General features: G+C 51.1%; 1 long non-coding RNA gene across 1 annotated transcript; it reads right to left on the bottom strand.

Annotated features, from left to right (window-relative positions):
- Positions 1-709: 709 nt before the first annotated feature.
- Positions 710-21,382, bottom strand: LOC146349224 (uncharacterized). The gene is made up of 2 exons (XR_014788920.1): positions 19,275-21,382; positions 710-7,252 (listed from the first exon to the last, which is right to left on the bottom strand). It is a non-coding gene; the product is annotated as an uncharacterized LOC146349224 (long non-coding RNA).
- Between the last annotated feature and the right edge of the window lie 150 nt (positions 21,383-21,532).

The raw sequence follows: 21,532 nt of genomic DNA, 5'->3' as shown, positions 1-21,532 counted from the left end.
GAATTGGCACCAGTTCAATTGGCGTGAGGCAACGTGGGTGGTTATTAGACAAGTTGGCAGGAATGAATGACCAAGTGCGGGAACTACATGTCTAAAACCATCCATGAGGCAAAAGTATGTGGGCATCATTAAAAGATATGTTTTGAATTTTATTACACTGGAAGGGGGCCAGGGATAGCTTTATATTTTCTGGAAAATTTTTGACAATTAAGCATTCGTGCACACGTAGCATTTGTTTCAGCAACGATGGGGGTGCGTAGAGTGAACTGTAGGGGGTAGGATCTTTGCAACCACGCCCCAATTAGCATTTTGGGAATAAGTTAAACTTACACCATAAACTCTTAACATGGTATCTTTTTGAATTTTCCCAGGATGTCTACAGACAGGTATTAGGCAAGAGCTAATAAGCCTGTTTGCAGGTATATCTTTTGGCAAACAAAAATGTTTTACTCTCGTGATGTTAGCCAGGTGAAGCCAGGAATTATCAGCAAATCACTGGGACAAACTTTTCCTTCCAGGGGCAGACCCCCCTTTTTGCACATTAAGGAAACACAATGCAACACTACTAACACTACTAACACTACAACACGCATGTTTGATCTTCTTTGGGATCTGACCGTACGCCGGGCAGCTATTCACCTGGCAAGCTGCAGTAGGGTCTAGTCCCCTTCTTCAATTCTCCAGTTGCAGGTCTGACCGTACGCAGGGGGACAGTCTCTCGGTGTGTCCACAGTAAGGTCTAGCCTGAGTCTTACTGCTTTTTCAGAATGATTTTTAAAGGATTTTCAGGATTTCTGTTTACTGTCTACTCTCCCCCTCTCGCTCTCTTGACTCGTGTCCAATGTATCCAGGGTTTAACTCCAGCTGCTTTCATAGCTGTGGGGGTGGAAAGTATGGCAGTTTTCAGTCCTCTCCATCTGGGAGTCAAAGGGTTATTTTTCCCTCTTTAACTCATACTTTAACTCTTGGTTGGAAAGGATGAGCTTCTGTGATGGGAATGGCTTATTTTTTTAAGACAAAGCGACGCTGGGCTTGAAGAACTTCGCTCAGTGTTTGGACTTCTTGTTTAAGGCTAACGTTTGCTTGCTTTTGATGCTGCTCCAGTGTCAATTATGAAGTCAATGTCACGGCCCCTCTCAAGCTGTCTCCCTCTTCGCCCATTCTGGCCCCTTTGGTTTTCTCCTTTGTGTATTCGATTTATTTTATTTGGGCATTCATGCCACTAATGTCCATTTTGTTTATACTGGGCACACTGGTTCTTTTTTAAGAGTCTTCTGCCTCTGCCGGGTCTTCTTCTTTTCTCCTTTCGTCCACGTCTTCTTGGGCCTCTGGGTCGAGGGGGGTGTACTGGCGATAGGCATCTAAAAGACGCTCCAAGTACGCTCTGGGGCCTCGGTGGCACCTTGCAGCACTTTAGACACTTTGGTCATATTAACTGACTTCTTCATACCTGCTTTCATGGCTTCTAACAGCAGGGTTTGATACTGGGTGAGGCGCTCTAGCCCCACTTGTGTTTTGGGATTCCAGCGGGGGGGGGGGGTACTTACAAGGAGACTTTATTGGGTTACTTACAGCACACAGGCGTACCTAATGGTTGGACCAGACAGCTTCTCTGAACCACGAGCTATTGGGCTAAATGGGTTTTATACCATACATGTTACCCATGAGGCAGCACAACACTAGCAAGCATTTCCAGCATAGGCTAGAAGTGTTTGGTTCTCAGGCACAGCTTCCTGTAAACAACTTCGCTTCCCAAAGTGCTTGATAACACTTTTATTCATTAGTATGGGAAGACAAATTTTTTTCTCTTTCTTTTGCTTTCTTTTTCTTTGCTGATCTGCCTGTATTGCAGATCATGTTTCAAACTTTTTACATAAAACTTTCTGCTCCATGCACCAGCCTTGTCTCTTTATTTGTCTTTTTCAAGTTAAACTCACTTACTTAAACCTTTCTGCCTTACACTAGTCCCAATGACACATTTGGGATAGGCTCTTCTCTTTCTAGTTACATTTTCTCCATCTTAAAGAACTATTACATTATTGTGGCTACTTTACCCCAGGTAATAAGCTCCAGGCACAATCAGCTGCTTTTAATTTACCCTGGGGGCAACTATGGCCACGCTTCTTTTCTACAAATGTTTTTTTTCTTTGCCTCTTGCCTTTTCTTTCTTCTTTTTCTCTCCCTTCTCTATCTGTCTGCTACTTTCTCTATTCCCTCTTTTCTACTTGCCTTTGTCTTTCCTCCTTGTCATCCATTGGGAACCACACTTAGTATTATTTGGAGTTGCAACTAACACTAATCTGCAAATATCACATATATTTCATGATATTTAAGAAATCATAAAATATACACAACAAACTTTTTCTGCAATTTAACACAATGAATGGAAAGCACTTTTAGCACGGTAAGGCATGATGGAGCAGATTCAGCAATTATACTGCTCTTCTGGCTGAAAGCTCAGGGCCCATTAAAATCAAGGGACGGGCATACCCACACACGCAAAGAGTTCTAGGTCACCATTTTTGCATCGGCAACTCTATGCTGCATGAGTTCTGGCAGAAGGAAATCTAAAAAGTCATAGATCAAACTCAGCCTGCTGTACACTGAGCTGACTACAAACACAGACACACGGTCCACAGCGATGAGAGTTCAAGTTTATCCAAAGCTTCACAGCACTGTCCATGGCAAGTCTTTGACAATTTAAAATTTTAGTTCATGTGCAGAGTGTCTCTAAAAAGCCCAGATGATGATGGAAGAAAACAGAGAAGGCTCTGGGCAATGAAGATGCGATGTTTCCAGCAAAGGCTCTCCACTTTTGCATCAGTTTAAAAAGGAGAAGTGTGGCCCTACACCCCTTCTGACAGACAAGGGCCTTTAACTTTTTAGCAAGGCCTCTGTCTAAACAGAGCGGCACAGCTCAGCTCTCTAGCCGTGACGCTTTAACCTGGGCAACTCCTCTGTAAATTTTATTTTACTTCTGTCAGGTTCTCACAGACATTTTAAAAACTTACTCTTTTCTCTTCTGGTACACGAAAGCACTGAAACACTGAGTGCCGAAACTCAGGACGCTGGGGGGTGATGGGCATCGCCTTATACTTGCATTTTTCAGGCAGCCATTAATCTTCGGGGAGGCGGTGGGGTGATTTGCAGGACTTCAGAGGCAAGCTTCTCTGTTTGCAAATCCCAAGCTCAAAACAGGACATGATGAGGTACAGGGCAGCTAAATCTTTGCTTTGGCACTGGCAACAAATAACTCGGGTCAGCTTTCTTCGCTGGGGTCTCAAACAGGAAAACAGTCTTAATTTAAAGTTGTAACATCACTGACAGCGTCAGCCAGCCAGCTACACAGATCTCATTGTTTTTCAAGACACTTACTCTAATATTTTCTTTTTTTCTCAATCAGGTTGGGTCTCCCAGCTTACACAGTTTATTGCAGCTTTCAGGAGCATGGTAGTAGCGTGATTTTGGCTTGGCCAGGAACATGCTGCCTGGTTTCTCGGTCTCTTTAGCACACACACTCAGGCAGTGTAACACTGGACACTTAAATCAGTGAGATTTCTTCATTGCAGGGAATCCCATGGCAAAAGCTTAATGGTTACGCTCTTCAGAAATCATATAGCTGATGGTCTACAGGCTCTATGAAATTCTAGGACAGTTCAAAGCTAAACACGGTTACCTTGACAGAGATCTTCAACGTGGTCTCTCCACTTCATTCTGCCTTGGGACCGTCCTATGGCACACTTTTCACTCGAAGAGGGGTCTAGCCTGTGCTCTGGGGGCTGATTCTTCACCTTTATTTTCTATTTTGCCTTCATCTTCTGGGTCTTCATTTTTAGTTTCTATTTCTTAGGGATTTCATCTCAATTAGGCGAGGTGATGATGTTGCACAACTCAGAACGTTGTGGGCAATTTTCCTGCCCCCCCCCCTCGGCGCGCTAGGCTAACAGCTACTTCTTCGGCCTCACACTCTCACGCTCCCACGCTTTGTTAAAAGCCAGACTGTCCTGCAACATTTTTCTAATTAACAGCCTCAGATCTTGTTCTTTTTTTCCTCTCAGCTCGACCTTGAGCTTTTGGCTGTTTTCTCTCTCTATTCTGAATCTTTTTTTTTAAAAAAAACCTTTTTCCTTCTTTGTTTGACATCTCAAGGGGGTGCAAGTCTTGAGCAGTAGACGAGCTCGCCTCCCTTTTTTTTGTGAGAACACATCTTTTTAAGGGTCACTGCCGATTTTATTAAATCTTCTTCCCAACACTTCAATTCTTCAGTTTCTTTTATTAATGCTGATTGAGGTGTAAGAGGGGAACCTCCCAATCCCGTAGAGATGGAAGTCTCGGCAGACAATATCTGGGAGTTGAGGACTGTAGCTGAAATCGGCGAATTACTGCCGGTGCGGCTTGAAACTGATGGCGACAGTCCTAAGTCAAAGCGAGGGGCAATGCCTCTGCAGGGGGGATGGCAGGGGCTCAGGAGCCACCGGATCTGGATCTCGACGGGGCGGTCTTACAGTAACATGGGCCCGTGGTGGAAGCGGGGCATAAGCAGGTGGAAACGCCGTTAGCTCTGCCAGATCTTCGCACGGGGCTTCTAACACTGATTGTAATTTCTTTTTGGCCAATTTTTCTTTTCTGAGCACCAAAACTTTTGCCTGGGATTCTAGGCATTTCTTTAGCCATGGAGGAGAAGCGCGGACTATGGAATCTCACGAGTTTATGTAGGGAAATTGGTCGGGGTGCCCAGGTCTCCCAACCACAATGGCATATACACGGCTGATTTTGCTGGGCTCCAAAAAGCCTTTAGTAGGCCATCCTACACCAAAAGACGGCCACTCTATTTCACACAAAGTCTGCAACCGTTGAGGATTCATGGGGGGTCCCCATAATCTCCACTACAACCTTTCTTAAAATTTGCTAGCATACAGCCCAAGGGGGTGCAAGGTTTGCTTCCCCCACCACCCATAGCCTCCCTCCTAAATTGAAGACAGACACAATTAGGGAACGGGGATTGGTCAGTGAGTAAGGGGTCTCACTGGCCGACACAAGAGGATTTTACACACCACGCACTTTGCTACTGGCCTGGGCACCCGGATGGTCAATGGTATGCGTCAGAAACCGCAGTAGCCACTCACACAATCATCAATCCACTGCATCCATATGTCCCTGCCACCCACTTTTCCCACTTTTCACCAGAGCGGAAAGCGGCTTCCCCAGCTTCCTACTGAGTACTGGCGTGCTGGGTACTGGCGCCCACTCGGGGGTGTGATCAGGCCCCCCTTCTACCCGCAAGGAGTAGGTTCTTTTGTATACGTATACCACCAACACTGACCTTCTTCATGAGGCGGGGCCCTCTTTTTTTCTGCCCAGTGGCCTTTCTCCCTAAAGGCGGGGCCCTCTTTTTCCCATATACTTGCCTTTCTCCTGAAGGCTTCCAATGTGGGTTTCAACTCAATTGCAGCTGCGATACAGGCAGGGCTCAAGTTCCTTCCTCCGCTTCCCAAGGTTCTCTTACTGCTCGCTGCCGTTTGGGTGATCCCGGTGCAGGCTTTCTCCCATTCACTCGACAAAAAGGTCGGTGGCGCCAAGAAAGGGAGGCATGCGCCGAGCTCGTCTTCCCGGTGCGGCGATCAAGAGCAGGCAACTGCCACCTGTCTGTCTCAGAGCCTGCCACATCCGAGTCACGGCACCATTTATGTTGCAGAACCCAGAGTCAGAGAGACCACGGAGTGAAGGAAAAGGAGATTCTTTATTTAACGCGCGGGCTTAAGGCTGGAATCATTTCCAAAGAGCCAGAAGCCCCGAAATACATCAGCACATTGTTTTTATAGACATTGTGACACATAGGAAACGGCTCCTCCTCCCCCTCCCGCGTGGGGTTGCAGTCCTCAACATTTCTTCTCCTAGCACCATTGTTTATAATACAAGAACTGGGTTATAGGGTAGCCGTGATAAGGAGAGAACAGAAGAGAACAGCAGAGAACAAGATATACAATTGTATGACCTTTGACAAGATAAGGAATTCCTGTGCCTCGTCAGCTTACAACAATATATTCAAGGGAGAAAGAGCTCAGCAAGAACATGAAGCATGAGACTGCAAGAGGCTACTTAGTCTGACCCCCGGCTGCTACATTTCGACAAAGTGCCCCATGATATCCTGCTGAGCAAACTAGCTCAAAGTGGGCTAGATGAAACAACGATCTGGTGGATCCACAGTTGACTACAGAATCGGACTCAAAGAGTGCTTCTCAGTGGGACCTTCTCAAACTGGGGAGAGGTAATGAGCGGGGTACTGCAGGGCTCGGTCCTGGGCCCAGTGCTCTTCCACATTTTTATTGGATTGGATACTTGGATTCCTGCATTGAGCAGGGGGTTGGACTCGATGGCCTTGTAGGCCCCTTCCAACCCTACTATTCTATGATTCTATGATCACTGTTGACTTGGAACTCTCTTTTTGGACTGAATGTATTTTAGCTGTCATATCAGCCAGCCCAATTTGTTAACATCTGTTTCTGATGTGCAGCGTGACCACTCTCTAGCACACCCCTTCCAAACCGAGAGAGAGCACAGAAACACCTGCCCCTCCCTCCAGTCCTCTTCAGGTAACAGGACCCTAGCAGAGCCACCCATCACCAGCCCAGCCAGCCAGAGCTCCCGCTGCCTACAGAAACGGGGAAGCATTTGCCTCTTCTGTTCTTGCTCGCAACACATCAAGCTCTAAAGGCTCCTCAGGCTGGAACAGTTGGATGAGCACCCAGTGAACACAAACATGATGCTGCCCAACAAGGGACGCGGGACGATTCCCCAAGACCTCTATGCCAGTGGTCTTGTTTTTCTGCAAATGCCTGCAGCAGGGCTGCAAAAGCTCTTCAGCACTCAAAGGCAAAAGGCGCCTGTCTGCACACTTAAGTCTCACCTCCTCCATTGCGACAGCAAAGATACGTGAACCGCCACACATTTCCCAGCCCGACGCAGTATCCCATGCAGGAGAGCAGGAACTCGTACTTCCCGCCCCACGTCTTTCAGGGCTGGCCGGCCTCCAAGGCTGGGGTCACTGGCTGGGTCTGGAAGGGAGGCTGGACCTGGGACAGCCCGGCAGAAGGCGAGCGGCTCACTTCCAGGGCGGCCCCGTTCAGCTGGACAGCACTGCCCTGTGGCCGCAGGAGAAAGGAAAGCGGTCTTCAGAAGCCAGACAGCCACAGCAGGGCCGCTCGGACTGAAGCACCAGCACGACCCGCCTGGAGACAGGGGCTTCCGAACTCTGTGGGAAAAGAGGAGGAGGCATAATAGCAGGGGATAAGATCATCCGTGGTGTGGAGGGAACGCATGGGGGGAATTATTCATGCAGTCTTGAAATGGAGAAGAGAAACAGATGACATTTCTTCACACAGCACACAATAAGGTCCTTGCTGGATGAGAGGAGACACCCATCTTAGCCCCACATCCCATTTCCCACAGCGGCCAACAAGGCACCTGCACAAAGCCTGCAAGGAGGGCAGGGAGACAGCAGCCCTCTCGCCTGGGCGCATCGGCACAGGAGGTGCACTCCTGGAGAGGGAGGACCTGTGTGCCACTGACAGACTTCCCCACGTGAACGTCTCTAATCCCCCTTGAAAGCCATCTAAGCCCCTTTAAAACTAGGAAATTAAAACCCATTGCTGCGCTAGCACAAGCGCCACGCGCGCTCTCTCTCGCATGCCGTTATGCTTGTATATACACGACATTTCTGCAATGTTCATGGTCGTACGCAGACCTGCCCACATTGAACGTCCGTAAGAAAAATGCTCCGACGAGCCAAGCCCTCCCCCCCCCCCCCAGCTCCCGTCATCCACTGGTGGTCGTGTATGTCACTTTATGCTTCCAGCTCCAGAGAGCAGTTGTTATTGGGCAGATTGGAAATATAATAAATAAATCACCAACCACTGGTGGATGTACAAACATTGCCACTGGATGGACAGAGACAGGAATAAAACCCCATGAAGTAAAATCATTCTTCCCACAAAAACGAACAGGACCTTTCATGGGTCCCCTCATTTGTCCCCGTGGATGCGGCTTCAGAAGCCCATGGAAGAATCTCCAAGGGGAGGGAGGGTTGTGCCGCAAGGTCACCTTCCTTGGCACCGAGTGACAGCAGAGGGCAACAGCGTCAACTCAAATGCCATCGCACGGCAGTGAACCCCAACTAGGCAGGCCACATCTACAACAGGCATTCTGGTGGGACAGCGCTAAGCTGGACCTGACTTGAGGCATCCATGCCGCCAGTAGCCAGTTGCTGGCTGAAGCAACAGGATGTGTGATGACAGAGGCCAAAACCAATTCAGCGTCTGCCTAGCACGGCGGGTTGATGAGAACAGCGGAGGGAGTAAAGCAGCCAAGCACTGACTGCCCAACGCAAGTGTGAAGACAGGTGGCAACCAAGAAGCAAGTGTGACTCTCTGCCTTCTGATTCACCTTGTAGGGCCAGTCCTTACACCTTCTAAGAATACTGTAGTTGCACTCTCTGTCTGTCTGTCTCTCTCTCTCTCACACACACACACGGGGCTACATCTCATGCTGCTCCCAGTAACATAAGAAAACGGAAGGCTGTGTCATGGGGGAAGGACCACACCAATGTCAGGGGGTATGTCATTAAACATGATTCCTGCCACATGGCCCCCAGCTAGGGATGCTGGAGAAATTCAAGACAGATTGAAATGAGCTCAGATTTCTAAGAATCCGACCTGCAGAATCCGCTGTGGAGCAGCCCCCTCGGGCCCTGCGGAGTCCGTGGACTTTCGGATGGTTTTTTTACTTTCCTGAAATTTACGCATATAAATCCGTAGAAAAATACGTAATTTTCTGCTGAGGAAACATGGAATAGGGGACAATACACTAAATGGTACATACTGGGGTAAATTATGTAAATACTTATGTAAATACATACATAAATATTTACATAATTTCCGTATTTTTCTGCATGGCAAAAAAAAAAAAATTTGCATCCATCTGTGGGTGGATGACACAGTGAAAGGCACCTGACAATCCGAAAAACACAGACGGAGCAGATTTTACACAGTTCGTACATTCCTACCCTCAGCCCCCTGCCTGAAGCCAAGGAAGCCACAGCCGCACCATGTATATAAGGCAGAAATGAGCCGCTCTTTCAAGGAATTCCGGGAGATGGGGAGCCGCGCTCTCCCTTGGCAGAGACGTGCCAGACCTGGACTCTGGATGCAACAGGCTGGCAAAGCTGGCCAGCCCATCTGCCCTCCCCTTGCTGGTTTTGCTCAATCCGCTGCCAGGCAGCAACTCAGAAGGTGGCCAGCTTGGAAGAAACAAGCAGAGTTATTTTTCCCACCTGCTCAGGGTTACAAAGAGAGAGAGAGAGAGAGAGAGAGAGAGAGAGAGATTACCCAGCCCACGAAAATAATGTGTTGGCTAGCTTTTCTCAATGTTTCTCCATTTATAAAAGGGAGTTTTAAAAGGGTGGGTTTGTTTGGTTTTTTTGCACATTTAGTTTCTGCATGTCTTCCTGCAAAGATAAAACTATACAGCAGTAGCACAACCTTCCATGGCAGCGTAACAGACCTCTCAAGTCTATTTCACCAGCTTCCTTTCCTGTCCTCCACCCCTGTTACTTCCCAGAAGTCAGAACAGTGTCATCCTGAGAGCACCACCTTCCTTCATGTATCACTGGCTTTTGGATGGCCTGGCACAAGGGCTGGAGGCTGCAAAACGTCTTCCGCCAGCCCTGCCTGCCGGAAACCCCCTGGATGTACCCCGCCCCCATCCCGGCCACTTGAGAACATGAGAAGAGCCTGGCTGCTGGATCATATCAAAGGCATATTTAGTCCAGTATTCTGTTCCTGCAGTGGCCACCCAGAAGCCTCTGGAAAGCCCACAAGGAAGACATGAGTGCAAGAATAGCACCCTTCTGCTCGTGTCCCCCAGCAACTGGTATTGAGAGGCATACTGCCCCCAATACTGGGGGTAACATATGGCCATCAGGGCTAGAAGCCATTGATAACCTCACCCAGCATAAGTGCAGATACTACAGAATCATGCATTACCACCCAGATGCCAAATATTAAAACCAGTCAGATTTATTCATGCACATTATTTCAAAAGGTGAATGGTCTGATTTTCTATGAACTCTTAAGTGAGCTGAACCAGATGGTGTGCAAAAAGCAGAACCTTGCTCTGCCTTGCTTGGTCATCTTACAGAGCCCCACTGGGGTGCGACGGACCAAGTGCTGGACACATCAGAGACCCCGGTTCAAAGCCCCCCTCCAGCAGGACACGCACTGCCACCATTTTCCAGCCTTGACTCACTCTGCGGAGCTTCTGCAAGGAACGAAGGATAGAGCACGAATGCTTCGGCAGGGGCTGCCCAGTTCAAAGGCACTGGATCACAGGAGACCTGCTTCAAGCCTGTGGGGAGGGCGGGGAGGTCTCAGGGGGGAGAGGCTCGGTGTCCACCTTCAGTCCCCATGGACAAAGGAAAGTGCTTGGCTGCCCTTGGCATGAAGCTCATCAGAGCAGGTTCTGAAGGCAAAAGAGAGGAGACCCCAAAGTGTGTGTCTGTTGGGGTTAACAGACCCATTTGGTGCAGGTCCTGAGGTTAAACGGGATCGAATTTAAAGGGGGGTGCTAAAACAGAACAGACCACCCTTCCCCAACATGGCACTTTAGTGTTGGGCTAGAATTCTCACCATCCTACAGCCAGCACAGCCACATGTCGTACCAGCTGGGGATGATAGGCATTGCAGTCCAGCACACCTGCTGGGCACCAGGATGGGGAAGGCTGGAACGGACCTAAGAAAAGTCACGTATAGACCCAGCATAATGTGAGGGAGGACCAATCAGAGCTTAGCCCCAAGGATACGTGAGACAACAGGGAAGGAGAATGCGTCTGTGAACACGCAAAGTGCCCTTTCCCTCTCCACAAAGTAGCTACAACTATGGAAGTCAGAAGGAGAAGGACCAGGAAGAGGTGTATGAGTGTGTCCGCACACATACACACCTCAACAGGAGAATCTAGTCAGTCTGGACTCCAGGAACTGGCTCAACAGGCGCTTCCTGTGTGTTTGTGTGCAAGATGCTGGCCGAGAAGAGCCGAAAGAGCCCCCAGAAGCCTGCGGCAGGTCCTTCGGGGGGCACGCAGCCCACTCTGTCTGAGGTTGCCTCAGGGACGTCCTCAGCGCAGCCGAGGCCATGGTGGTGGGAGGCAAGCAGAGGGGCTCTTTGGAGGGCAGAAGACGATTCAGGACATTTTAGACCCAGAAGGGCTTTTATTACTTATTCTATTTAATCCGTTGCTTTTACCTGTGCTGAGTGTGCAGGGGACCTGAGGACATGCTGGGGGTGGGGTGGGGGGTGTTTTAATCTGTCCCTAAATGACTGGCAGCCAATTATGCAACAACTGGATTGAGGTAACCTGGCAGAGATTTAGATGTTGAATACAGACTTGAGGCATCCCTGTCCAAAGTTCTCGCAGCAAAGTTACCACAGCAGTAGGCAACACAAAAGAGGAAATACATCTGCCCAGAGGCCGACTTGAAAACATTGGCAGGCCACCCATGTCACCCTCCCAGTTCCATGTTCCTGCCAAAGACTCGCGCGCGACATAGCAGTTAGGAGGCCCTCCTGACTGCAGAGGCAGGGAGAATGAAACGGGGCCTGCAGCGGGATGCCAGCTGCAGCTGCTTCCTGCAAAGCCCCCCCCGGGGGTGGCGCTTTTGTACCACAGATAAGAATCTGCCTCGGTAGCCCGACTGCAAACCAGCTGGTCACAGAAATCAAAGGGAAATCTCTTTCTGACCACAACAAAGAAGGTGGCCAGCTGAGAGAGGCTGCCGATTTTGCTGGCTCTTTCAGCTCAGGGTGCTTGGTCACGCCCGGGAAATTAACTATTTTAAATGAAGAAGCAAAATAAGTGTATAGCTCTGAATGGGAAGGGCAGAACTAGGTAACACTAGTTGCTTTTTTGCCATCCTCTGAAAGCAACTTAAATGTTCAGGCACTCCCTTGGTACATGACACAAGCACACCACCTTAGAATGCCCAGGTTCTTCCAGATTCGTGAGAGGACTCTACCACTTGACAGCCAGAATGTTTTAAGATGGTTCTCACCACTCTCACAGCAACCCTGTGAGGTAGGTCCACAATATTTCTATTTTATGTATGGGGCACAGAGACCAAGACATCGCGTTATCTACGAGGCCAGGTTTACAGAAGGGCAGAGGGGGCACTCCCTGGGGCACTGCAAACTCTTCTGCTCCATTTGTCTAGAAAATGTAAAGCCAGAATGGCTGTGAGATCTGCTGAAGGCACAAGAAGCGACAGCGCGGTGGCAGCCGTGAGTCTCAGGGCCTGATCGCTTCCCTGGGCACGCCCCGGCCGGGTGAGACACCCAGCTGCAGCTAATGGGCAGTACAGACATGTAATAAATACAGATAAAGAAAATATAAATACTAGAACTGGAGCCAAGATTCCTCTTAACTGTCCATCCGTTCCAGTGCACTGGCCTTTGGAGGACCAGCCTTCTCAGCATCCGCCAGGGGCTGGACACCCTCCGTTACCTGGGGCAGCAGCAAGCAGTGGGGGCGGTGTCCCTTGTCATTCACCAAGGGTCAGGCCTGCGTGCCCCTGGCTGCCACCTTCACTCAACAGAGGCTTGGAGACTTAGTCTACCAGCCACATGAGGCGCATGCTGCACCGGCTGAAGTGATGTGGCTGTTAAAAGGCACAGGGCACGTGCCGGAAGAGAGGCAGAAACTCTTCCTACACGTCTGGTGCTGCAGCACAGAGAAATAAAAACAATCCCCTACTGCAGACAGCACCTTAGGGGCCCTTTGCATACTGCTGGGTGTTGAATCGCAGTGTGTCCGCATGGGGTGGAGCTGTGGCCAACCCGGGTTGTCTGATGCAGGCACCAGTCAGATGCACACAGCCAAAAATGTGCAGCTGCCCACCGACAGGAGCTGGATGGGTGCACAGCATGTTTTCTATACCCATAAAAAAAAACTCCAAATACCCAATGTATGTAATAGCATTCAGACAAAGGAACAAACAAAGAAAGGGGAGAAGACAGGATGCAATACAACAGAATTCCTTTTATACTTGCAAGTATGAGCGTTGGCTGAGGGGCTGAAGAGATGCAACCAGGGAATGAACAGAGCAAAGAAGAAACTAGCTGGGCTTACAGCCTGGCCACATGTCCTACTTTTCAGAAGACAGTCCTCTATTTGAAGGCATCCAGCTGTGTTGAGCCATATCAACAAACCAGCTGTAGCAGTTTTCCTCTCCCAACAGGAGCAGGTCTTTTGTAAGGGAAACAGGTCTTATTGCCCACTCAAGACCAAGCCACCCCAAAATACTTTTCATCAAAACAGGGAACAATATATTGTTGCTACTGTGCGCAGCGGCGCCCCTGCTCGCCAGAGAGTGCCAGTGCCACAGGCAGGGGCCTTGAAGCTGCCCATCTACAGGGAGCACCTGGACAGCTGACGGAGCAGCAAGCACACCGCCCACCTGGTCCCAGTCTTCCCCAGTATGGCGAGGTGTGATGTATTTCTCTATAGAGTACACTAAATATTTCTCACTTGGCCTCTATTCAGGAATACACACAAGCAAGCTTTCAAAGCACGGTGGCGTTCTGAAAGCACTTTAAGGAAGTGTTTCTACATCAAACAGTTTTAAATGCCACTATTCAGAATTCAACAGAAACTCAGAACAAACACACCCTGGTTCATTGCCAGGAAGCCACTTCTGGGAAGACTCTAAACAGTTCAAGGCAGGCAGAGAAATGACCTGAGGGTTATTCATCTGTGCTTAAAACTCAAGTCCTACCGGTCCTTTCATTCCATCACAAAAATATGTGCTTCATAAAAAAGTACCCTCCCCCACAAGACACATTTGTTGTTCAGTCATTCAGTCGTGTCCGACTCGTGACCACATGGACCATAGCACGCCAGGCCTTCCTGTCCTGCGCTCTCTCCCAGAGCATGCTCAAGTCCATATTCATTGCATCGGTGATGCTGTCTAGCCATTTCATCCCCTGCCGTCCCCTTCTCCTTTTGCCTTCAGTCTTTCCCAGCATCAGGGTCTTTTCCAGGGAGTTTTCTCTTCGGATGAGGTGGCCAAAATATTGGAGCTTCAGCTTCAGTCTCTGTCCTTCCAGTGAGCAGTCAGGGTTGATTTCCTTTAGGATGGACTGATTTGACCTCCTTGCAGTCCAGGGGACTCGTAAGAGTCTTCTCCAGCACCACAGTTCGAAAGCATCAATTCTTCGGCGCTCAGCCTTCCTTATAGTCCAGCTCTCACAGCCATACATTACTACTGGGAAAACCATAGCTTTGATTAGACGGACCTTTGTCGGCAAGGTGATGTCTCTGCTTCTTACTATGCTGTCTAGGTTTGCCATAGCTTTCCTCCCAAGGAGCAAGCGTCTTTTAATTGCATGGCTACAGTCACCGTCTGCGGTGATCTTGGAGCCCAAGAAAATAAAATCTGTCACAGCTTCCATTTCTTCCCCTTCTATATGCCAAGAAGTGATGGGGCCAATTGCCATGATCTTCATTTTTTTAATGTTGAGTTTCAAACCAGCTTTTGCACTCTCCTCTTTCACCCTCAACAAGAGGCTCTTTAGATCCTCTTCGCTTTCTGCCATTAGGGTGGTATCGTCTGCATATCGGAGGTTGTTGATAATTCTCCCGGCAATCTTAATTCCGACCTGTGATTCATCCAACCCGGTGTTTCTCATCATGTACTCTGCATATAGGTTAAATAAGCAGGGTGACAATATGCAGCCTTGTCGTACTCCTTTCCCAATTTTGAACCAATCGGTTGTTCCATGTCTGGTTCTTACTGTTGCTTCTTGACCCTCGTACAGGTTTCTCAGGAGACAGGTAAGGTGGTCTGGTACTCCCATCTCTTTCAGAATTTGCCACAGTTTGTTGTGATCCACACAATCAAAGGCTTTAGCGTAGTCAATGAAGCAGAAATAGATGTTTTTCTGGAATTCTCTTGCTTTCTCCATGATGCAGCGAATGTTGGCGATTTGATCTCTAGTTCCTCTGCCTCTTCGAAACCCAGCTTGTACTTCCGGTAGTTCTCCGTTCACATACTGCTGAAGCCTAGCTTGTAGGATTTTGAGCATCACCTTGCTGGCATGTGAAATGAGCGCAATTGTGCAGTAGTTTGAACACTCTTTGGCGTTGCCCTTCTTTGGAATTGGAATGTAAACTGACCTTTTCCAGTCTTGCGGCCACTGTTGAGTGTTCCAAACGTGTTGGCATATTGAGTGCAGCACTTTCACAGCATCATCTTTTAGGATTTTAAATAGCTCAGCTGGAATACTGTCATCTCCGCTAGCTTTGTTGTTACTAATGCTTCCTAAGGCCCACTTGACTTCACTCTCTAGGATGTCCGGCTCAAGTTCAGTGACCGCATTATCACGGCTATCAGGGACATTCAGATCTTTCCTGTATAGTTCTTCTGTGTATTCTTGCCACCTCTTCTTAATCTCATCTGCTTCTGTTAGGTCCCTGCCTTCTTTGTCCTTTATCGTGCCCGTCTTTGCACAAAACGTTCCCTTGAGATCTCTGATTTTCTTGAAGAGATCTCTAGTCTTTCCCATTCTGTTGTTTTCCTCGATTTCTTTGCATTGTTCATTTAAGAAGGCCTTCTTGTCTCTCCTTGCTATTCTCTGGAACTCTGCATTCAGTTGGATATATCTTCTCCTTTCTCCCTTGCTTTTCGCTTCCCTTCTTTCCTCAGCTACTTGTAAAGCCTCATCAGACAGCCACTTGGCTTTCTTACATTTCTTTTTCTTTGGGATGGATTTCGTTGCTGCCTCCTGAACATTGTTACAGACCTCCGTCCAGAGTTCCTCAGGCACTGTGTCTATCAGGTCTAATCCCTTAAATCTAATCCTCATCTCCACTGTATATTCATAAGGGATATGATTTAGGTCAAACCTGAATGGTTTAGTGGTTTTCCCCACATTCTTCAATTTAAGCCGAAACTTTGCAAGAAGCAGCTCATGATCTGAGCCACAGTCAGCTCCAGGTCTTGTTTTTACTGACTGTATGGAGCTTCTCCATCTTTGGCTGCAAAGGACATAATCAATCTGATTTCGATATTGACCATCTGGTGATGTCCATGTGTAGAGTCGCCTCTTGTGCTGTTGGAAAAGAGTGTTTGCTATGATCAGCGTGTTCTCTTGGCAAAACTCAATTAGCCTTTGTCCTGCTTCATTTTGTACACCAAGGCCATGCCTGCCTGTTATCCCGCTGATTTCTTGACTTCCTACTTTAGCATTCCAATCCCCTATGATGAAGAGGACATCTTTTTTTGGTGTTAGTTCTAGAAGGTGTTGTAGGTCTTCATAGAACCGATCAACCTCAGCTTCTTCGGCCTCAGTGGTTGGGGCATAGACTTGAATTACTGTGATGTTGAATGGTCTGCCTTGGATTCGTACTGAGATCATTCTATCGTTTTTAAGATTGTACCCCAGTACTGCTTTTCCCACCCTTTTGTTGACTATGAGCGCTACTCCATTTCTTCTAAGGGATTCTTGCCCACAATAGTAGATATGATTGTCACCTGAATTAAATTCGCCCATGCCTGTCCATTTGAGTTCGCTGATTCCCAAGATGTCGATGTTCAATCTTGCCATCTCATGTTTGACCACCTCCAGCTTACCTTGATTCAGTGATCTTACATTCCAGGTTCCTAAACAATATTGTTCTTTACTGCATTGGATTTTCTTTTCAGCACCAGACGCATCCACAGCTGAGTGTCCTTTCGGCTTTGGCCCAGCCGCTTCACTCTTTCTGGCACTACTTGGAAATACCCTCTGCTCTTCCCCAGTAGTATATTGGACACCTTCTGACCTGAGGGGCTCATCTTCCGGCGTCATCTCTTTTAGCCTTGTGATACGTTCCATGGGGTTTTCTTGGCAAGAATACTGGAGTGGGTTGCCATTTCCTTCTCCAGTGGACCACATTTTGTCAGAACTCTCTGCCATGACCTGCCCGTCTTGGGTGGCCCTGCACGGCGTAGCTTATGGCTTCACTGAGTTACGCAAGCCCCTTCGCCACAACAAGGCAGTGATCCATGAAGGGGACAAGACACATACACATGTTAAAACACAGAAACGCTAGCCTCACATATTTTAACACAGAGAAGCCTATCAAAATGGGGCAGGGCGGGGGAGCTCCTTTGGCAACTGAACCACAAAAGGCCAGTCCAAATGCTCTGAAAGCTTGACGGGGGCCCACTGCTTCCTAACCTTCTGCAGCACCAGGCTGTAGGCCCATGCGCCCGCAGGAGGCCCCCCATGCAGGAAGCCACAGAACCGGAATATTCAGCAGCAAACCAGCGGAACGTGGCCTCTGCGGGGGGACGGCCGGCCAGCTCGCTGACCCCAAGCAAAGCTCTCCCTCCAGGGGCTGGTTGGTGTGACGCTGGGCCTCTTCCTTCACCTGTGTCTGTCAGGCAGGGCAGGGCAGGGCAGTCCCACGCGCTCCGGCTGGCTCTTGAAGTCCTTGGGCTGGATCCGGAGTTCGTCTGTGCTGCTGGGTGGCGCTGTGAGTCACGTGGCAGCTGCCTTTATGTATGTAGCGTTACATTTATATCCCGCCTTTATGCCTTCTACCCATTCTCGCCCCACAACAACCCTGAGGGTAGGTTAGGCCGCGAGTCCGTGACTGGCCCAAAGGCACCCCGGGGGGGGGGTCTGTGGACCGGGCCTCCTGAGTCCCAGCCCAACGCTCGGCGCTGGCGCCTGCCTGACGTGGCCTCCTGGTGAGCCACACAGCACAACCGCCCGTTACGCCCGCCGCCTGGGGTCTTGGCGCCCGCCCGCCCGGTGGTCGGTCCCAGCCTTGGCCCAGCTGGTGCCCTCCAGATGCGCTGGCCCGCAACTCCCGGCGCCCCAACCGCGGGCCATGCTGCCTGGGGATGCTGGGACCTGTGGTCCAACGCGTCTGGAGGAAGCGCGCTCTGCTCTTAGGCCTGCCAGAGGCAGCTTCTGGCACGAACGCGGCCTCTCTCGCCCGTGGGTCGCGGCGCGGCGCGGCGCGGTCCTGGGGCGGCGCGGCCCCGCGAGAGGCCGGCAGCCCCTCCGGCGCCGCGGGGAGGCCGGCGCGCCCCCGGCACGGCCCCTCCCCCGGGGCAGCCGGCCGGCGCGCGTGTCCGTGGCGAAGCCTGGCGCGCCCCGCGGGTCCGCCGGGCGGGCGGCAGAGGCGCCCCACGAGCGCCCCGCGCCCTCCGCGGCGCAGCCGGGCCCCGGGCAGCCCCGCCCGCGACTCTCCGGCTGGCGGGGCTCCCTCGCCGCTGCCAGCGGGCGCGGCGCGTCTCATCGCTCGCGGGGCAGCGCCGCGGCCGGGCCGGGCCGGGCAAGAAGCCGGGCGCGGTGCGCGGGCGGGGCGGGCGCGCCTGCCGCCGCATCACCTGGCTGGCGAGCCGCTCACCCGGGCAGGGGAGCCCGCCGGCGCGGCCCGCGCGCTGGAAGCTGGAAGCGCTGCCTGCAGGCGGCCCGCCCCGGGCGCGGCGAAGGGCCCCGCGGCAGGGGGAGCCACGCGCCGGGCTCCGCAGCCGCCCGCCCGCCGGGGGCCTTCCTTGGAATCCCAGAATAGCAGGGCCGGAGGGGGCCTCTAAGACCATCCGGTCGACCCCCCTGCTCTGCGCAAAGTCCCCAGCAGCTTTCTATACCGCCAACTGACAGATGCCCTCGGGGCGGTTTGCGCGCATGAAGAGCAAGCCCGGCACCAAAACGATACATACAACAGTACAAAAAACCAGGGCCGTGCTGGCTGGGAAGAGATGCGAGTTGGAGTCCGGAGGGCGCCGGGTTGGGGAAGGGTGGGCTAAGAAGCACACGGACCTGTCGTCTAAGTTCAGGCCTCCGAAAGGGAACTTTACGGCGCCACCCTCCGCATGTTTAGGCAGAAGAGAGTCCTGCGACTCCCAGCATGCCCCAGCCAGCACAGCATGCTGGGGCATGCTGGGAGTTGCAGGACTCTTTTCTGCCTAAACCTGCATAGGGTTGTGCCCTCGGAGTCTGTGAACTTGGGAGAGTTTGGGCAAGACACCCACCCACCTGTCCTAAAGCTTTTGCACTCGCTGAAATGTGGTTTTTTGTTTTTTAAAGGCTCACACTCATACCCTCTCCTACCCTTCCTCCCAGGAGCTCTGGCCAGCGTGCCTGGGACCTGGAGCAACCTCTTCTTATCTTTTGCGGAGACCTGGTACGGTCGGTCAGGCCAAGAGTCGCCGACCCCAGGTCCCCAGGCTCACCTCCAGGCAGGCCTGGGATCGGTGCTTGAGCTGGTCCCAGTCCAACGTGCCAGCGGCTGGCTTGCCGGGTGGGGCCGTCGCTACGGCAGGGCATCCTTTGTTCTGGCAGCGCATCCTGACACAGCCATTCCATGCAATGCTTCCGTCTCCACCCTTGTTGCCCACGCGGTGACTAACTCGTTGCCTGCTGATTAGGCTGCTACCTGCCTGAAGCAATTCAAACGTGCTACTAAAACACACTGTGAAGAGCAGTGCAGGCTCCAGCTTCCAGAGGGCCCCCGGGCAAGACAGCCTCCAGGGCCCCCTCCATCAGTGAGCTTGCTTACCACCCTTGTCACCAGCTGCTGTTGCTCCGCTTCCTCGTCCCCAGTGTTGCTGCCATTCGCTTGCTTGACAGGCAGAGGGCCCGGGAGCAAGCAGGCTGTGGCTGCTGCCGCCACCCACGGTTGTCTGGGCCAGAATGAAAAGCAGGTGAACCATCAGGCTGCTATGATGGATGGGAGGAGCAAGTCCGGGGCCTGCTGGGGGGTGGGCCCTCAGCAGGTGCCCAACCATGCCCACCCTTGATGCCAGCCCTGAACAAGAGCCCTGAAGCTGGATCAGACCAAAGGCCTGTCCAGTCCAGTCCAGCATTCCCTTTCCCACAGTGGCCAACCAGATGCCCAAATAGGAAGCCCATGAGCAGGATGTGAAGGCAACAGCCGTCTTCTACAGTTGTTCCACAGCAACTGGTATTTGGAGGCCTGCTGTGTCCAATCCTGAAGATAGCATACAGTAGCCCTTGTGATTAGTAGTCATTATTCACCATGAATTTACCTAACCTCCTTCCAAAGCCATCTAAGGTGACGGCTGCCATTACATGTTGCGGAAGCAAATTCCGTAAGGGGAGAATCCTATGCATGTTTAGACAGAGAAAAGGCCCACAACTCCCAGCTTGCTGGCTGGGGCATGCTGGGAATTGTAGGACTTTTTCTGTCTAAACATGCATAGGATTGCACCTTAAGTTAAATAAGTGCTGTATGAAGTTGTTCCTTTTGTCTGCCCTGAATCTCCTCCCATTTTGCTTCATTGGCTTCTAGTTTTATCAGAGAGGGAGAAAAACGTCTTTTATTTGTATTTAATTAACCTTGCTTTATGGAGCTTCCTTTTCAATCTTTTAGTGGAGCAGAGGTTTCAATTTGCATCTGGGGCTTTTAGGTGCTGGGATCCCCCACCCATTTCTGGTTTTTAAGCAATTAGCAGCAGAAGCATAGGCTGCTTCTTTTATCCTATTCTGCAATAACCATGTGGGGCAAAAATACGCCAGGAGTCTCAGAATTATGTCCAGAGGGGCAGCCCTGTTAGTCTGTTGCAGCAAACACAAACATGAGTCTTGTGGCACCTGAAAGACTAAAATTTCTTTATTATGGCAGGAACTTTCAGAGTCCAGAGTTATGTGGGACCTTATCCGACCTGCTGCATTTGGTGGTCCACTCACAGCACAGCCCAGGTCCTGTAGATGCCTAGATGCTTTCCAGAGTGACAGTTGCAGTGGGTCACATGAAATTGCTTATAGGGTAATTTAACCCTAAATATAACCCCCCCGGCCAAAATCCTGCAGGTAGCCCCTTGAATCACTGTCTTGCTCTCCTTTCATTATTGCAGTTGGTTGTAGCGGAGCCCTGTTGCGCGCCACTTCCCATTTGTGGGGCCACAGGCCACTGCTCTGCGTCGTGGGCTGGAGACGGAGCAGCCCCAACAGCACAACAGCCGCTGTGGAACTTGGCTGTAAAGCAGCGCCCTCCGCAGGTCGAGGTGGGTCACTGCAGCCTTGGAGCGGGTGCTGGCTGCAGCCCCCCCTCCTCCCGCGGGACCAGGGTGCGCAAACCCCAATCGCCCCGTGGGCCACTTTTGTTTGAAACGCAGGAGAACCTTGTCAGCATGTGCAAAATTACAGAAAAGCATGTTTTCTGCAGCTGGGGCCCAGGGTGTCCTTATCATCTTCGGCCCCATCTGCTCCTCTCTCTCTGCGCCGCTACAAGACTCAGCCCCCCCCCCCCGAACTCACGCCACAGGAGCGCGCCTCTTGCTTTGCCTCCTGCGGCTCTCTGCACCGGCACCGGCACCGTCTCTCAGCGCCCCCCCGCTCCCACTTGCTCACCCACAGCTCGCTGTAACTGCATCTTCTCTGCACCCCGTAGCACGGGCCTCCCCGCACCCCACCTGTCTTCCCAGCCCGTGGATGGCTCTGCACCCCGCCTCTGAAGATACCTCCACCT

This window comes from Heloderma suspectum, chromosome 3, assembly GCF_057233095.1.
Source record: "Heloderma suspectum isolate Gila_16-S chromosome 3, 16-S_ref, whole genome shotgun sequence".
Lineage (NCBI taxonomy): Eukaryota > Metazoa > Chordata > Lepidosauria > Squamata > Helodermatidae > Heloderma > Heloderma suspectum.
Note: the sequence above shows the minus strand (reverse complement) of the source record. Positions and strands in the feature narration are given on the sequence as shown.